Source organism: Nicotiana tabacum, chromosome 23, assembly GCF_000715075.1.
Source record: "Nicotiana tabacum cultivar K326 chromosome 23, ASM71507v2, whole genome shotgun sequence".
NCBI lineage: Eukaryota > Viridiplantae > Streptophyta > Magnoliopsida > Solanales > Solanaceae > Nicotiana > Nicotiana tabacum.
In genome coordinates, this window is record NC_134102.1 from 90,176,783 (window position 1) to 90,193,802 (window position 17,020).

Genomic DNA, 17,020 nt, shown 5'->3' on the forward strand with positions numbered 1-17,020 from the left:
GAAAAAGAGAGGGGTCGTAGAATTGCTCAAAATCAACCCTTGGGTGCAGACCAGTTCGAAAATACAGCTCCCATGCTTGGGAGACTTCTAGGAGATTATGCTAGGATGGTCTAAAATCAAGGCTTATCAAGTGTGAGACCACCTCCAATTGCAGCTAAAAATTTCGAGTTGAAGTAAGGGTTGCTTCAAACCCTTCAGAATTATTGTGTCTTCAGACGGTAGATAAACGAAGATCCAAATACACATCTAATGTACTTTGAGGAGATTATGAACATCTTTCAATATAATGGTGTGTCACGAGATACAGTGTACTTGAGGGCATTCCCCTTCACACTCAAAAATGATGCAAATCAGTGGCTTCGAAGCTTACCCACATGTTCGATTAGAACATAGGAGGAGATGACCAAAAAATTCCTTGATAAATATTTCTCATCAGCTAAAACGGGCAAGTTTAGAAGAGAAATCCATAACTTTTGCCATAAAGATACGAAAACTATTTTTGAAGCATGAGAGAGGTTTAAGGAGATTCTTCGAAAGTGTCAACATAGCGGAATTGAACTCTGCATGCAACTCCAGGATTGACATGAGCCTCACGTGGAACATTGAGCAATGCAACTAGAGGCCCATTGATGAAGAAGACTCCAGAGGAGATAGTTACAATTCTTGATGAGTTATTTGAAGATGCTAATCAATGGCCCTCTGAAAGTGCGGAAAGAAGAAGATCAACTGGTGTTCACCACGTTGATGCTAACACATCTGTGCAGGTACAACTTAATGCTATGTCCAAAGAGATAAGGAAGTTGACCTTAGCCTCGATATAAAGTGAGCCTCACGCAACTTGTGATATATGTGGAAGAGGACACCCTACTCATGAGTATCAAGCTTCAACTGAGGAAGTAAATGTTGTGGGAAACTACAATTTTAATACAATGGGTCAGAGGCACCCCAGTTTTTCATGGAGTTCATCTGGAGGTACTACGAATGCTTGGTAGTAAAATAACTCTAGACCGCACGGACAAGTAGCTCCACCATACCAAAATCAGCAGAGGCAGCAATTTCAGCCTCAACAGCCCATTCAGCCTGGTCTAGAGGATCTAAATTTCATTATCAAGACAGATGAGAGGCTGGACACTCATGGATCAGCTATCAAAGAATTGGGCACTGGTTTGCGAAACCTGGAGAGACAAGTGGGACAGATGGAAATAATATTATCTGAGAGGGTTCCAGGCACTCTCCCCGCTGACACTGAAAAGAATCCTAAAGAAACAGTGAATATTGTAACACTGAGAAGTGGGCAAGTGTTGAAAGATCTCACCCCGATCCAAAAAAGAGGTGATACTTAAAAAGGAAAGTGGGGAGCAACTGAAGAATGATGTTGATAAAAAGAAGAAGGGCCCAATGAAAATTGAGAAGAAGAAAAAGAAAAAGGGAGAAAAATCAAGAAGGGAGGAACCTGATGAGAGCGATACCTTTCCCTCAAAAGTTATATAGAGAAAAGTTGGACAAGCAGTTTGAGAAATTTTTGGAAGTGCTGAAACAGATTCATATGAACTTACCATTCATATAAGTGCTCTCACAAATGCCCGCTTACGCTAACTTCTTGAAGGAGATCCTTACAAAGAAAATGAACTATTCATTGTAGTGCGATCTTACAAAATAAACTCCCACAAAAGTGCGGAGATCCAGGGAGTTTTACTATACCTTTCTCTGTAGGAACTATTCATTTTAATAAATCATAATGTGATTCTAGTGCCTCAATTAATTTAATGCCTCTATCTATTTACAGAAAATTGGAGAAGGAGATTGGAGAGATAAGGTCGCTGCCAATATCTTTGCAGTTGGTGGACCAGACGACTTTAATACCCGAGGGGATAGTGGAAGATGTATTAGTTCGGGTAGATAAGTTCATATTTCCTGTAGATTTTGAATATGGAGGAGAACAAGGAGGTCCCCCTCATCCTAGGAATACCATTCTTAGCAACTAGGAAGAGCTATATTAGATATATACGAGAGAAAACTCATGCTTAGAGTGGGTGAGGAGACGGTGACTTTTGATATGAATGTAGAAAAGGGGGCACAAAAAGAAAAACCAGCTGCGAGTGTTGAGTGGAAAGTTAAGGGCTCAAAAGAGAAGGTTGCACTGAGTGAGAAAGATAAGTGTGGGGTGTACCACCAAAAAGGTTGAGAAGAAGTTGTCGGCATGGATGTGCGCATTAGTCCAAAGGCGAGGAATGGAGCCCGACTTTGACTCAGACCCCGACTAGATGTTCAGAGAAGTTTCCTTTACCCTATGCTTTTTAATTGTGTGTCATGGTGACATGCCACAACTTAAAGTGTGGATGGGGGATAATTGTATGTTGTATGTATATGTGTTAGTTGCAAAATTGAAAAAACCATAAAAATTGATTTTTTATTTTTATTTTTCCCAACTATGGATATCATTCGACGGATTTCTTGAGGGATTAAAGTCGAAATAAAAAGAAGATTTTCTTTTGTTAGGTAGTGTATTAATTCCCCCTTGATTTTCCTTTGTGTTGCGATTCTTTTTCAAGGGTTTTATTTGAATCGGGTGTAGTTAGTTTTTATTTTTATTAGGAGTAGGAAACCTTGTGCTATGATTTGAATTGAAGGCAATATATCTTAACTTTATTATGCCTTGAGAACAGTAAGTGCTTTAGTTATGACGCTTAGGCTCGGCTTTTGACTCTTGTATAAGTACCTTAAAGTGTATGATCTTAACTTTGCGTAACTTCTTTGACTAGAATGTCTTGATAATCCGATCCCGGGTGAGTTATGTGCCATGTGTGTATGAGGTTTTGTGTATTCTATGTGTTGCATTTGATGTCTAGAACTTGCCTCATGTGTTTGCAAAGCGAAATAGTAGTTTTATTCAGTTTTGGAAGTTATATAGGCATTTCTGTGTTGAGCCAGTTATATGCTTTAACCCACATAATTGTTATGTATCGTAGTTAACCCCTTTGAGCATGTAATCATGTTTCTTTGGCAAACACATTACAAACTTTTCCCAATTGTTTGAATTGACCATTTATTTGAACCTTCCACCTCTCGTGAGCACTTGAATTTGTTATGAACTTTGTAGAAGTTGAAGTTTGGGGTGGTTGGTTTGGCTTTTAAGTGAAACTAATGAAATAAGAAGAAAGGTGCACTATATTGAAAAAGTAAGAGCCACTTGAAATGAAAAAGAAAAGAAAAAAATAGTGTATTGTTGTGCAAAATATTCGTTGATAGTGGTGAATCTTGATGTATTTGTTCTTAAAGAAGTTGGGAGTTAATGTATATTGATGTGAAGGTGGAGTTTTGGTTTGACATAAGTGTGGGGTTTTGAACGGTTAAATGTATATGTATTAGAGTGTTTAGAGAGGTGTAGTCACTCTTATATCTAAATATATCCTACCCATCCCGCAGCCTACATTACAACCAAATGAAGTCCTACTTGATCCTTGATCGAATGAGTTCAATTAGTAGAGTAGTACACTACGGGCAAACCTATGATATGTCCTTTGTGGCATATGAATGTTGTTTCAGAGAGTGAGTGAATTCTTTCTATCTTGAGTTCCTAATTGTTCTTAAATTTTATTGTGTGTGGAACTACTCTCTATTGTTGTGTGAGAGAACTTAATTCATGAAGGAAAGGTAATGCTTGACCTCTGTGTTAGAGTAAGTGAGTGGGTTATAAATAATGTGTGGTGCTTTTGAGTCAAATCTTGAGGCTGGGATGTTAAGGTATTGTGCTTAGTCTGTTTTAAATAATCTTGGTGTGATGAGTTATTAGAGTTGTTAAAAGGTCATATCTATATAAAGTGTAGTTGGATTGCTCGAGGACAAGCAGTGGTTTAAGTGTGGGGTGTTGATGGTAGGCTATAATCTCAGGTTTTAGTCGCTTATTGCACTCTAATTTACTGCACTTTACTCTTTTTGAGCTTTAATTGATAGTGTTTTGCACTTATTGTGTATTTTATGCATTGTAGGAGTGATTCCGAGCTATGTAGATGTTATGGAATGAATTCAAGTGATTTGGAGCTTCGAAGTCTAAGTAAAAGCCCAAGGGATTAAGCCAGGATCGTGTTCAGGGGTCGAGGACCAAGTCTGGACGTCATAAATCGAGATTCAATCTGTACTCTGAGAAAAGTCTACAACCGCGGCGCGCCGCGGCTGCCCAAATCTCTACTGCCTATCAGAATCAACTCTCTGGATTTCCCCACTAATGTCCCGCATGACGCGTCGCCCCATGCGGCGTGCCTATGCAAGTTTTACAGAGTGAAAATCCAATTTCGGCTAGGAGAATGTGATTTCGTCTGGGGCTGACCATACTTGGTATAAATACATGGAAAAAATGTTACTTTCTGGACTTTTGAGACATATTCGACCTAAGGAGGACTTGGAAGAACACGAGCACAAGGATTTCATCATTCCTTCCCCACTCAAGACACGAGTTTGGATTGAATTTATATTTTCCTATCTTTTAATTATATTTGTGATGAATTGCTCCATATCTATGGAGTAGTTCTCTTTAGGGTTTGATGGATTTAGTGTATTGATGATTGTTTGTGGATTATAACTCTAGTTTTATGTATTGAAGCATTTTTGGATGATTTAACTATTGCATTTATATTCACTAGTTCATATAATCGAGAAGGCATAATTTGTGATATCTTTGCATTATATTGTTGGTTGAGTTCATTAATTCTTCTTAGTAATCGAAAGAGGCTAGTTGAATCATTAATTAAACCTAGTGCGGAGAATAATCGAGAGAGGTTCTCCTAAAGACTAATCCACTACACATTCTTGCATATCTTCACGTGCTTAAATTGGTTCATCTTATGAGGTTAAGACTTAATCGAGAGAGGAGTTTTTGCTGAACGTTTTAACTAATAATTGAGTGAATTCAAGAGACTTACTTAAACATTAGAAGTGAATTATCTAGAGTTAGATCTCAAACAATTATCTTGCACCTATCCTATCAACCCCTATTTTCTCCCACCGATAACTTCCTTGCTTACCATTGTTGTGATAGTCATTAGTCAATAGCTTTAGATTCTTAATTAATTTTAGTTATTAATCATATAAATCTCAATTGTTGATACTCGTGGATAGCAACCAAGCTAGAAACTACGAAAATACTATTTAACTCCAATCCCTGTGGATACGATATTATACTATACTATCTTTGACTAGTGAGCATAATTTAAGTGTGCGTTTTGAGCTCGTCATATGCAAACAAAACACAAGTGATGTAAATGAAAAGGTATCAACAAGAGTCACTACTGAGGTACCACCTCGTAGTTTTATTTCACAAATCAAATCACAATCTTTCCTTATATCACCGTGGGAGCCTTACATTTAGTTTTGAAAATTATTTTCTCGAAATAGCTACCCATGTTTTAGCCCACATTATCACACCGCATGGCTTCAAATAGTTACCCTACTAGCATCACGCGTATTAAGCCCACCTTATCTCACCGCATGCGTATCAACCCCAATCCTTATACCACCATATGCGTATCAATATCACAACATATCACAAATCGCACCTCAAGTACCCAATACCACAACTTGCCAAAGAAGTCAACAATAATAATGTTTCCACAATGAATAGTCCATGGCTCAACCATAATATGTACAAGAATCTCAACAATAGCAACCTAAAGTGAATAACTCAACAAGAATGGTATTTCAATAATATACAACTTTGCCTCAATGTGAATCACATCATTTATAACTTCGATACCATAATTCAACAATAAGATATCCCAAGAAATAATAATTTCAAGTAAAGGAACTCAACTCTTAAATAATTAACAAAAAATGAGAGAAGAGTAACTTCAACCAAGCATGTAAAGGAAATTAACAAGTAAGAGATGAGAAAAGTATTTACAATGTCAAGTAATTCAAGTAAGGATAGGTCAATGATGATCAAGATGGAATGTTATAAAAATTCAATTAAAGGCATGAAAGAATCTACATAACTTTAACCGGTCAATTACAATATTTAGCCCGTGTACCCACTCGTCACCTTGCGTACACGGCCTTCACATACCATAATTAACACAAAAAAACACTAATCCTAAGGGGTAATTCCCCCATACAAAGTTAGGCAAAACACTTACCTCAAAACACGCTAACTCAATCCACTAGTAAGCCTTTTTCGCAATTATTTAACTCCGAGCGGCTTAAATTTAGCAAAAATAACTTAATACCATAAATACAAACTATAAGAAACTATTTCAAACGACAAAGTTGCGATCTTTAAAGAAATATAAAAATTCAACTCAAAAGATCAACCCCAGTTCGCGTGTCGGAACTCGACCAAACTTACAAAATACGAACATCCATTCGATAATGAGTCCAACCATACCAAAATAACTCAAATCTGACCTCAATTCGCCTTTCAAATACTTAAAATATAGTCTATGAAGTTTCACAAATTTTCCAACTCAATTCACTAATTAAATGACAAAAATAACGATGGATTCATGTATAATAGCCAAATCTAAGTTAGAATCACTTACCTCGATGATTTCTTTGAAAATCCCTCTAAACATCGCCAGAAACCGAGCTCTCTAGGTCAAAAGATGAAGAATGAAATAAACCCTCGTCTCTAACCCTTTTCTGCCCAGTGATATTCGCTTTTACGGGCATAGTGTCGCATTTGTGACACCGCACTTGCGGAATAATCCATCGCAGGTGCGTTTCCCACTAAGGAAAGGCAAATCTGCTTTTACGGACACTAACGCGCACCTGTGCTTTCACTCCTACGGAACATGGGCGCTCCTGCACACTTACACATGCGGAGAGTGTCCGCTTTTGTGACCCCAGACCTTTCTGGCCATATCTGCATCAGCGACCAAATCCATCGCACCTGCGAGCTCGCAGATGCGGAAAACTCCTTGCATCTGCGGTCAGTGCTAGGCCCCTAGCACTTTGCTTCTGTGATCAACCATTCGCATATATGTGTCCGCACCTACGACCAAATTCTCCGTGGGTGCGATGACACCAAGACAGCAGCAACTCAGCAATTCAACCAAGTCCAAAATGATCTGATTCATCCCCGGGACCCCGTCCAAATATACTAAAAAGTTCCAAAACATATAACGGACCTACTCGAGGCCTAAAATCACATCAAATAACATTGATTATATGAATCACAACCCAATTCAAACCTATTGAAACTATGAACATCCGACTTCCAAAATTAACGCCGGTTCATACCAAACCAACTCTGATTGACCTTAAAGTTTTCACACAAGTCATAAATGATACAACGAACCTTTTCCAACTTCCAGAATTAGAATCCAACCTCGATATCAATAAAGTTAACTCTCATTCATCTCTTTCAACTTAAGCTTCCAACTTAGGGACTGTGTCCCATTTCACTCCAAAACTCACCCAAAACCAAAACCAACCATCTCGGCAAGTCACATAACCACAATATAACATAGAGGAGGCAATAAATAGGGGAACAAGACTAAAATACTCAAAACGGCCGGCCGAGTCGTTACATCCTCCCCCTCTTAAAATAAATGTTCATCCTCAAACGAGTATAGAGACATACCTGAAGTGGTAAAGATGAGGATAGCTGCTTCGCATATCATGCTCGATCTCCCAAGTCGATTCCTTGACTAGTTGACCCCTCCACTAAACCTTCACTGAAGAAATGATCTTTGACCTCAACTTTCGTACTTGCCTGTCCAAGATGGCCACCGGCTCCTCAACATAAGAAAAATCCTCGTCCAATTAGACTGAGCTGAAATTTAACACATGAGATGGATCATCGTGATGCTTCCGGAGCTTAGAAACATGGAATGCCGGATGAACTTCAGCTAGACTAGGTGGCAATGCAAGCTTGGAGGCCACATCACCAATCCTCTAAAGATTCTCAAAGGGTATGATATATCTAGGGCTCAACCTGACCTTCTTCTCGTATCTCATAACACCCTTTGTGGGCAAAACCTGGAGCAAGACTCGCTCTCCAACAATGAATGCAACGTCATGAACCTTCCGATCCGTATAACTCTTTTGTCTAGATTGGGCTGTATAAAGCCGATCCTAGATCAACTTGACCTTCTCCAAGGCATCTCGAACAAGATTCGTGCCTAATAACTTAGTAATATAGGCTATAATCTTGTATTTTAGTCACTTATTGTACTCCAATTTACTGCACTTTATTCGTTTTGAGCTTTAATGGATAGTGTTTTGCACTAATTGTGTGTTATATGCCTTGTAGGAGTGATTCCGAGCTATGTAGATATTATGGAATGAATTAAAGTGATGTGTAGCTTTGAAGTCTGAGTAAAAGATCAAGAGATTAAGTCGGGATCGTGTTCAGGGGTCGAGGACCAAGTTTGGATGTCAAAAATTGAGATTTGAGTCGTACTCTGAGAAAAGTGCACTAGTGCGGCACGTCGGAGCTGTGCAAATTCCTACTGCCTATTAGAACCAACTCTCTGGATTTTCCCACTAATTCCCCGCATGGCGTGTCGCCCCATGCGATGCGCCTGTGCAATATTTACAGAGTGACAATCCTAATTCGGCTAGGAGAAGGTGATTTCGTCTGGACCCGACCCAACTTGGTATAAATACATGGAAAAATATTATTTTCTGGACTTTTGACATACTTTAGACCTAAGGAGGCCAAGGAAGAGTTGGAGGAGCAAAAGAACAAGGATTTTATCATTCCTTCCTCACTTAAGACCCGAGTTTGGATCGAATTTATGTTTTCCTATCTTTTAATTATATTTGTGATGAATTGCTCCATATCTATGGAGTAGTTCCCTTTAGAGTTTGATGGATTTGGAGTATTGATATTTGTTTATGGATTATAACTCTAGTTTTATGTATTGAAGCGTTTTGGATGATTTAATTGTTGCATTTATATTCACTAGTTCATGTAATCGAGAGAGGCATAACTTGTGATATTTTTGCATTATATTGTTGGTTGAGTTCATAGATTCTTCTAAGTAATCAAAAGAGGCTAGTTGAATAATTGATTAAACCTAGTTAGAAGAATAATAGAAAGAGGTTTTCCTAAAGACCAATCTATTATGCATTCTTGCAAGTCTTCACGTGCTTAAATTGGTTCATTTTGTGAGGATGAGACTTAATAGAGAGAGGAGTTTCTGCTAAATGCTTGAACTAATAATTGAGTGAATTCGAGAGACGCACGTAAACATTAGAAGTGATTTATCTAGAGTTATATCCCAAATAATTATCTTGCACCTATCTTATCAACCCATATTTTCTACCACTGATAACTTCCTTGCTTACCTTTGTTGCGATAGTCATTTTTCAATAGCTTTAGATTCTTAGCTAATTTTTGTTATTAATCATATAAATCTCAATCGTCGATTCTCTTGGATAGCAATCAAGATAGAAACTACAAAAAATATTGTTTAACTCCAATCCATATGGATACGATATTATACTATACTATCTTTGACTAGCGAACATAATTTAAGTATGTTTTACGCTCGTCTAATTTTGGTGCAGTTTCCGGGGATTGGCAAAAAAATAGTATTTGAAATAGTTTGTAGTGCTAATTTAGGAATTTTTCTTTTATTTTTATTTTGTTTTTCTCTTTTTACGTTTGGTGTTCTTTGACTGTGCGCAAGTTACAGGTTAGATTGGTGCATGACTCGAACTTCTGCGAAGGAAGTGCTACCATACGAGCCAGAAATTGAAAAACAACTGCGACATCTAAAGAAGAAAATAAATCTCACCGAGACAACAGAAAAGGTTAGGCAATCCTCAACCAAAGAACTTATGGCTGGAAACGGTGAGGATAATGTGGATTTGGCTGCAAGAGAGACAGCCCAACAAAGAGAACAAGCTGCATGGGATGTTGAGAAAGTAGCTATTAGAGATGCCCAGATTATCTATGAAGAAGATAGGGGTCGTAGAATTGCTCAAAATCAACCCTTGGGTGCAGACCAGTTCGGAAATATAGCTCCCATGCTTGGGAGACCACGTGGCGATTATGCTAGACCGGTCTACAATCAAGGTTTATCAAGTGTTAGATCACCTCCAATTACAGCAAAGAATTTTGAGTTGAATCAAGGGTTGCTTCAAACCCTTCAAAATTGTTGTGTCTTCATAGGTAAGTCAAACGAAGATCCAAACACACATCTAATGGACTTTGAGGAGATTATAAACACATTTCAATACAATGGTGTGTCACAAGATGTAGTGTATCTAGGGGAATTCCCCTTTTCTCTTAATGATGATGCAGAGCAGTGGCTTCGTAGCTTACCCACGGGATCAATTAGAACATGGGAGGAGATGACAAGAAAATTCCTTGATAAATATTTCTCCTCAGCTAAGACAGGCAAGTTTAGAAGAGAAATCCATAACTTCTGCCAGAAAGAGAATGAAACTGCTTTTGAAGCATGGGAGAGGTTTAAAGAGATTGTTAGAAAGTGTCAACATAGTGAAATTGAACTCTGGATGCAACTCCATGACTTTTGGGATGGATTGACACCGGCCTCACATAGAATATTAAACAATGTAGCTGGAGGTCCGTTGATGAAGAAGATTCCAGATGAGATAATTACAATTCTTAATGAGTTATCTGAAGATGCCAATCAGTGGCCCTCTGAGAGTACTGAGAGAAGAAGATCAACTGGTGTTCACGAAGTTGATGCTAATACATCTGTGCAAGTACAACTTGATGTTATGGCTAAAGAAATAAGGAAGCTGACCTTGGCTACAATACAGAGTGAGACTTACGCATCTTGTGATATATGTGGAAGAAGACACCCTACTCATGAGTGTCTAGCCTCAACTGAGGAAGTGAATGATATTGGAAACTACAATTTTAATGAAATGGGTCAGAGGCACCCTGATTTTTCATGGAGTTCACATGGGGTTACCGCGAATGAATGGCAAGAAAATAACTCTAGACCCCAGGTACAAGGAGCTCCAGCATTCCAAAATCAGCAGAGGCAGCAATTTCAGCCTCAACAGCTTATTCAGTCTGGCATAGAAGATCTCATGAAGGCCTTCATTATGAAAACTGATGAGAGACTTTAAACTCATAGCTCAGCTATACGGGAACATGGAGCAGCTATTAAAGAAATATGTACTGGTTTCGAAACTTGGAAAGACATGTTGGGAAGCTAGCCACTCTATTGTCTGAGAGGATTCTAGGAACTCTCCCCGCTGAGACTGAGAGAAATCCCAAAGAAACAATGAATGATATGACCTTGAGAAGTGGGAAAGTGTTGAAGGATCCCACCCAATCCAAAAAGATGTGATAATTGCAAATGAATGTAGGGATCAACTGAAGAATGATGTTGACAAGAAGAAGAAAGGCCCAATGAAAACTGAGAAGAGAAGAAGGAAGAAAAATCGAGAAGGGAGGAACCTGAGAAGAGCGAGCATATGCCTACTTTACCTTTCCCTAAAAAGCTATATAGATAAAAGTTGGACAAGTAGTTTGGGAGATTTCTGGATGTGCTAAAACAAGTCCATGTAAACTTACTATTTACAGAAGTGCTCTCACAAATGCCTTCTTATGCCAAATTTATGAAAGAGATCCTGACAAAGAATAGGAAAATAGAGGAGACCTCAGTGGTCAAGCTTACAGAGCATTGCAGTGCAATATTGCAAAATAAACTCCCACAAAAGTGTAGAGATCCAGGGAGTTTTACTATACCTTTCTCATTAGGGACTATAAATTTTGATAAGTATTTATGTGATTCTGGTGCATCAATTAACTTAATGCCTCTATTTATTTACAGGAAACTGGAGAAGGAGATTGGAGAGATAAGGTTGGTGCCAATATCTTTGCAGCTGGCAGACCAAATGACTTTAATACCTGAGGGGATAGTGGAAGATGTATTTGTTCAGGTGGATAAGTTCGTATTTCCTATAGATTTTATAGTGGTGAATATGGAGGAAAATAAAGAGGTACCCATCATCTTAGGAAGACCATTCTTAGCAACGGGTAGAGCTATACTATATATACACGAGAGGAAACTCATGCTTAGAGTGGATGAGGAGACAGTGACATTTGATATGAATGTCGAAAAGGGGGCACAAAAAGAAAAAGCAGTTGCGAGTGTTGAGTGGAAAGTGAAGGGCTCGAAAGAGAAGGTTGCACTGAGTGAGAAAGAAAAGTGTGGGGTGTAACCCTAAAAGGATGAGAAGAAGTTGTCTGCATAGATGTGCGCATTAGTTCGAAGGCGAGGAATGGAGCCCAATTTTGACTCAGACCCCGACTAGATGTTCTGGAAAGTTTCCTTTAGCTTATGCTTTTTAATTGTGTGTCATGGAGACATGCCACTACTTAAAGTATGAGATGAGATTTTTAGATTTGGCTCAGCACACGATCTGGTTGGTTCCCATAGAGAGGGAGAGGACTATGAGGTTCATTGATGGCCTCAAGTATGGACTGCGCTTCGTCATGGCTCGGGAGATTATATCAGGTGCTAGGTTAGATGAGGTGGTTGATACTGCTAGGCTCCTAGAGCAGGTTTGTAGTCAGGAGCATGAGGAGAGGGAGGCCACGAGGCCTCGTGGTTCAAGTGGTTTCAGCGGTATCTTATCCGGAGGACTGTCCCATCATAGTAGGGGTGGTTCTTATAGGCCCTCTCAGATGGCTCGTCTAGTTCATCGTCGTGCATCATCTAGACATGGTCCTTACGGTGCTCGTCCGGTTCAGTCATCTTTTAGTGACCTCCCAGCTAAGATTTCATCTCGTGCTCCATCAGTTCAGGGTTCATCGGTACCATGTCCTTCTAACAGTTATTCTGGTTCTCGAGGTCCGATTCAGTCTCCACCGCCATTGACGGATCAGAGTTTCTTCGAGTGTGGAGAGTTTGGACATGTGAGGAGGTATTATCCTTTTCTCTTGGAAGGCCCAGTTCATTAGAGGGGTCAGGTTATGACCTCCGCACCAGTTACTTCACCACTCGCTCAACATTGGGGGATTGAAGACGAGAGTTGATCTCATATTGCTTAGTACGGTTCATTTTGACGTGATTCTAGGCATGGATTGGTTGTCCCCATGTCATGCTATTCTGGATTGTCACGCTGAGACCGTAACATTGTCAATGTCGGGGTTACCTAGGATTGAGTGGAGAGGTTCTATGGACTATGTTCCCAGTAGGTTAATTTCATATCTGAAGTCTCAACGGATTGTTGGGAAGGGGTGTTTGGTATATTTGGCTTTTGTGAGAGATGTTAGTGCAAATACTCCTACTATTGATTATGTTTTGGTGTGCGAGACTTTCCGGATGTGTTTCCTGCAGACCTATTGTGCATGCCACCTAACATGGACATTGATTTTGGTATTGACTTGGTGCGGGGCACTCAGCCCATTTTTATTCCTTTGTATCGTATGGCACCAGCAAAGTTTAAGTAATTGAAAGGGCAGGTTAAGGAGCTACTTGATAAGGGGTTCATTAGGCCCAGTGTGTCACCTTCGGGTGCATCAGTTCTGTTTATGAAGAAGAAGGATGGTACTATGCGGATGTGCATTCAACTATAGGCAGTTAAACAAAGTTACAATTAAGAACAAGTATCCTTTGCCGTGCATTGGTGACTTATTTGACCATCTTCAGGGAGCTAGGGTGTTCTCTAAGATTGATTTGAGGTCCGGGTATCACCGGTTGAAGATTCAGGACTCTGATGTTCTGAAGACGACATTCAGAGATAGCTACCCGCGTTTTAGCCCACCTTATCACACCGCGTGGCTTCAAGCAATTCCCCTACTAGAAACACGTGTATCAAGTCCACCTTATCTCACCGCATGCGTATCAACCCCAATCCTTATACCACTGATGACGTCCAAATTCACTACTAAAGAGTAAATAGGCACGGTCGCATGCAATATAATGTATCCAACTATGAATCGGGGTTGAATCCCACAGAGAATAATATGTAGGCGATTAGGCGTGTAAGAGAATTATCATTTATTATGCTAAGCCAAACACTTAGAAATATTTTGAGAAAATATTTATAACTAATTTCAAAAATGTAAACTAACCTAGAAAGCAAGTAAAATGATTAATGGCTACAAGCATGGATGCATTGGGATATTACACTCAAGTAACGATCTAATGTATTTCACGATTTTACAAATATGAGTGAGTTTATGTTAATTATCCCCCGATAATAATTCTATATTAACTTTTTTCGAAGACTAACAAGACTTCCTATTGAATTATCCCTAAAACAATTAAGAGGTTAAGAACACCTAATTATGGCTACAAGTAGTTCAATCCTATCCTAGGTAGAATCTATAAAATGAGGGTTAACGTCTCAAGTTCTTGTTAATTAATCATTCCCAACCACAAATTATCTTTTCCAAAATTAATTCGAGTTTAATGGGAGAGTGCTAGGGTTAGCTAATCCCTTTGGAACCATTAAAGAACAAAAATAATTAAAGAAACAATAACTCACTTCATAATAATAAAAATCGTTCAATACATAAGCACAACAAGATATTTATTCCACACTTTAAATATAAATATTCTCATAAACAAGATTCAAGTGTTGGAAGAAATACTACACACTTAGATATTCAATACAAAGCAAGGAAATGAAGAAATGAGTATACATGGGTAAGAGATTCTCAAGCAAAAGCTGCAAATCTTCAAGACCCAAGTGTGTGTGCAAGAACCCTAGCTCCAAAACTTGTCTTCTCTAGTCAAGAGACTAAAAATAAACCAAAGATCGGCAAAAGATGAGCTAGGTCGTGTATTAAAGGGTTTGGGGCCAAAAGAAATAAAATTACATAAGTGCCCAGAACTGAAGTGGGATCTTCGCATTTGCGAAGGAATGTTCGCATTTGCGAACCTTGGCTTTTCTATTGATAATCGCATTTGCGATGAAGGACTTCGCATTTGCGAAAGTTGAATATCTGGTTTGACTTCGCATTTGCGGCCATCATTTCGCATTTGCAAACATTGTTTGACTTAGTTAACTTCACAATTGTGAGGTGCTGCTCGCATTTGTGACCCCTGAGGACAATTTCCAGATTTATGCTTTTGAGCCACTTTTTGACTTGTTTTCGCTTGGTTTCTTCCCGATCACTTCTAAATCACATAAAACCTATAACATAGAAGTAAATGACATTAAACTCACTATTTTATCAATCAAACATAGCAAAGATCTAAGATTAAAAATGAGATAAGTTGGTAAATTACCAACTTATCAACCACCGCATGCGTATCAATATCACAACATATAATAAATCGCACCTCAAGTGCGCAAACCACAACTTACCAAAAGAAGTCAACAACAATAATGTTTCCACAATAAATAGCCCATGGATCAACCACAATATGTATAAGAGTCTCAACAATAGCAATCGAAAGTGAATATCTCAACAAGAATGGTATTTCAATAATTTACAACCTTGCCTAAATGTGAGTCACGTCCTTTATAACTTCACACCATAATTCAACAATAATATATTACAAGAAATAACAATTTCAAGTAAGGTAACTCATCAGTTAAATAATTAACAAGGAAATGAGAGAACAATAACTTTAACTAAGCATGTAAAGGCAAATAACAAGTAAGAGATGAGACAAGTATTTACAATGTCAAGTAAATCACGTAAGAGTAGATTAGCGATGATGAAGAATACATGTTATGACAATTCAATTAAAGGCATGAAAAGAATTTACATAACTCTAATTGGTCAATTACCTTATTTAGCAAGTGTACCCACTTGTCACTTGCGTACACGACCATCACGTACCACAATTAACGCAAAACAACACCAATCTTAAGGGGTAATTTCTTCACACAAAGTTAGGCAAGACACTTACCTCAAAATACACTAACTCAATCCGCTAGTAAGCCTTTTCTGCGATTATGCAACTCTGAACGGCTCGTATCTAGCCACAATAACTTTATACCATAAATACAAACCATAGGAAACTATTCCGAACAATAAAGTCGCAATCTTTAAAGAAAACAAAACGTCAACTCAAAAAGTCAACCTCGGGCCCGCATTTTGGAACCCTACCAAATTTACAAAATTCGAACACCCATTCGATAATGAGTCAAACCATACAAAAGTTACTCGATTACGATCTCAAATCGACCTTCAAATCCCAAAATATAGTCTATGAAGTTTCACAAAATTTCCCCAAATTTTCCAACTCAAAACACTAATTAATGACAAAAACAACTATGGATTCATGTATAATAGCCAAATCCAAGTTAGAATCACTTACCCCGATGATTTCCTTGAAAATCCCTCTAACAAGCGCCACAAACCGAGCTCTCTAGCTCAAAAGATAAAGAATGAATGAAAACTCTCGAATCACCCTTTTCTGCCTAGTGATCTCGCATCTGCGAGCCCTTAGCCGCATTTGCGGCTCTGCACCTGCGGAATTTTCATCGCAGGTGCGGCCCTTACCTAGGCCCCTAAAATCTCGCACATGCAGACCCCCTAAGCGCATCTGCACTTGCGCTTCTGCGGAGGTCAGCCGATTCTGTGCGTCCACTTCTACGAATAACTGACCGCACATGCAATCTCAGCTGGCCACACCAACCATCATTTTTGCAGCTCATAAGTCGCTTCTGCGGTGCCGCACCTGCGGCCCAAAGTGCGCGGGTGCGATTGCACTAGAACCTCAGCAACTTCAGCATTCCATCAAGTCCAAAAATGATTAGATTTCAATCTGACTTACACCCGGGGTCCCCCGGGACCCCGTCCGAATATTCTAACAAGTTTCAAAACACATAACGAACATACTCGAGGCCGAAAATCACATCAACCAACATCGATTCTATGAATCACAACCCAATCTAAACCTATTGAAACTATGAACATTCAACTTCTAGAACTACTGTTGATTCATACCAAACCAACTTCGATTGACCTCAAATTTTACACCCAAGTCATAGATGACACAACGGCCCTATTCCAACTTTCGAAATCGGAATCCAATCCTGACATCAGTAAAGTCAACTCCCCGTCAAACTTCTCAATCTTCCAAACCTTTAACTTTCTAACTTTCGCCAATTCAAGTTGAAACAACCT

General features: G+C 38.9%; 2 non-coding genes across 2 annotated transcripts; both read right to left on the bottom strand.

The window, feature by feature from the left end:
- Positions 1–447: 447 nt before the first annotated feature.
- On the bottom strand, positions 448–554 carry LOC142177844 (small nucleolar RNA R71). Its single transcript, XR_012706390.1, has one exon. It is a non-coding gene; the product is annotated as a small nucleolar RNA R71 (small nucleolar RNA).
- A 9,790-nt stretch (positions 555–10,344) lies between these two features.
- On the bottom strand, positions 10,345–10,451 carry LOC142177735 (small nucleolar RNA R71). Its single transcript, XR_012706294.1, has one exon. It is a non-coding gene; the product is annotated as a small nucleolar RNA R71 (small nucleolar RNA).
- Positions 10,452–17,020: the final 6,569 nt, after the last annotated feature.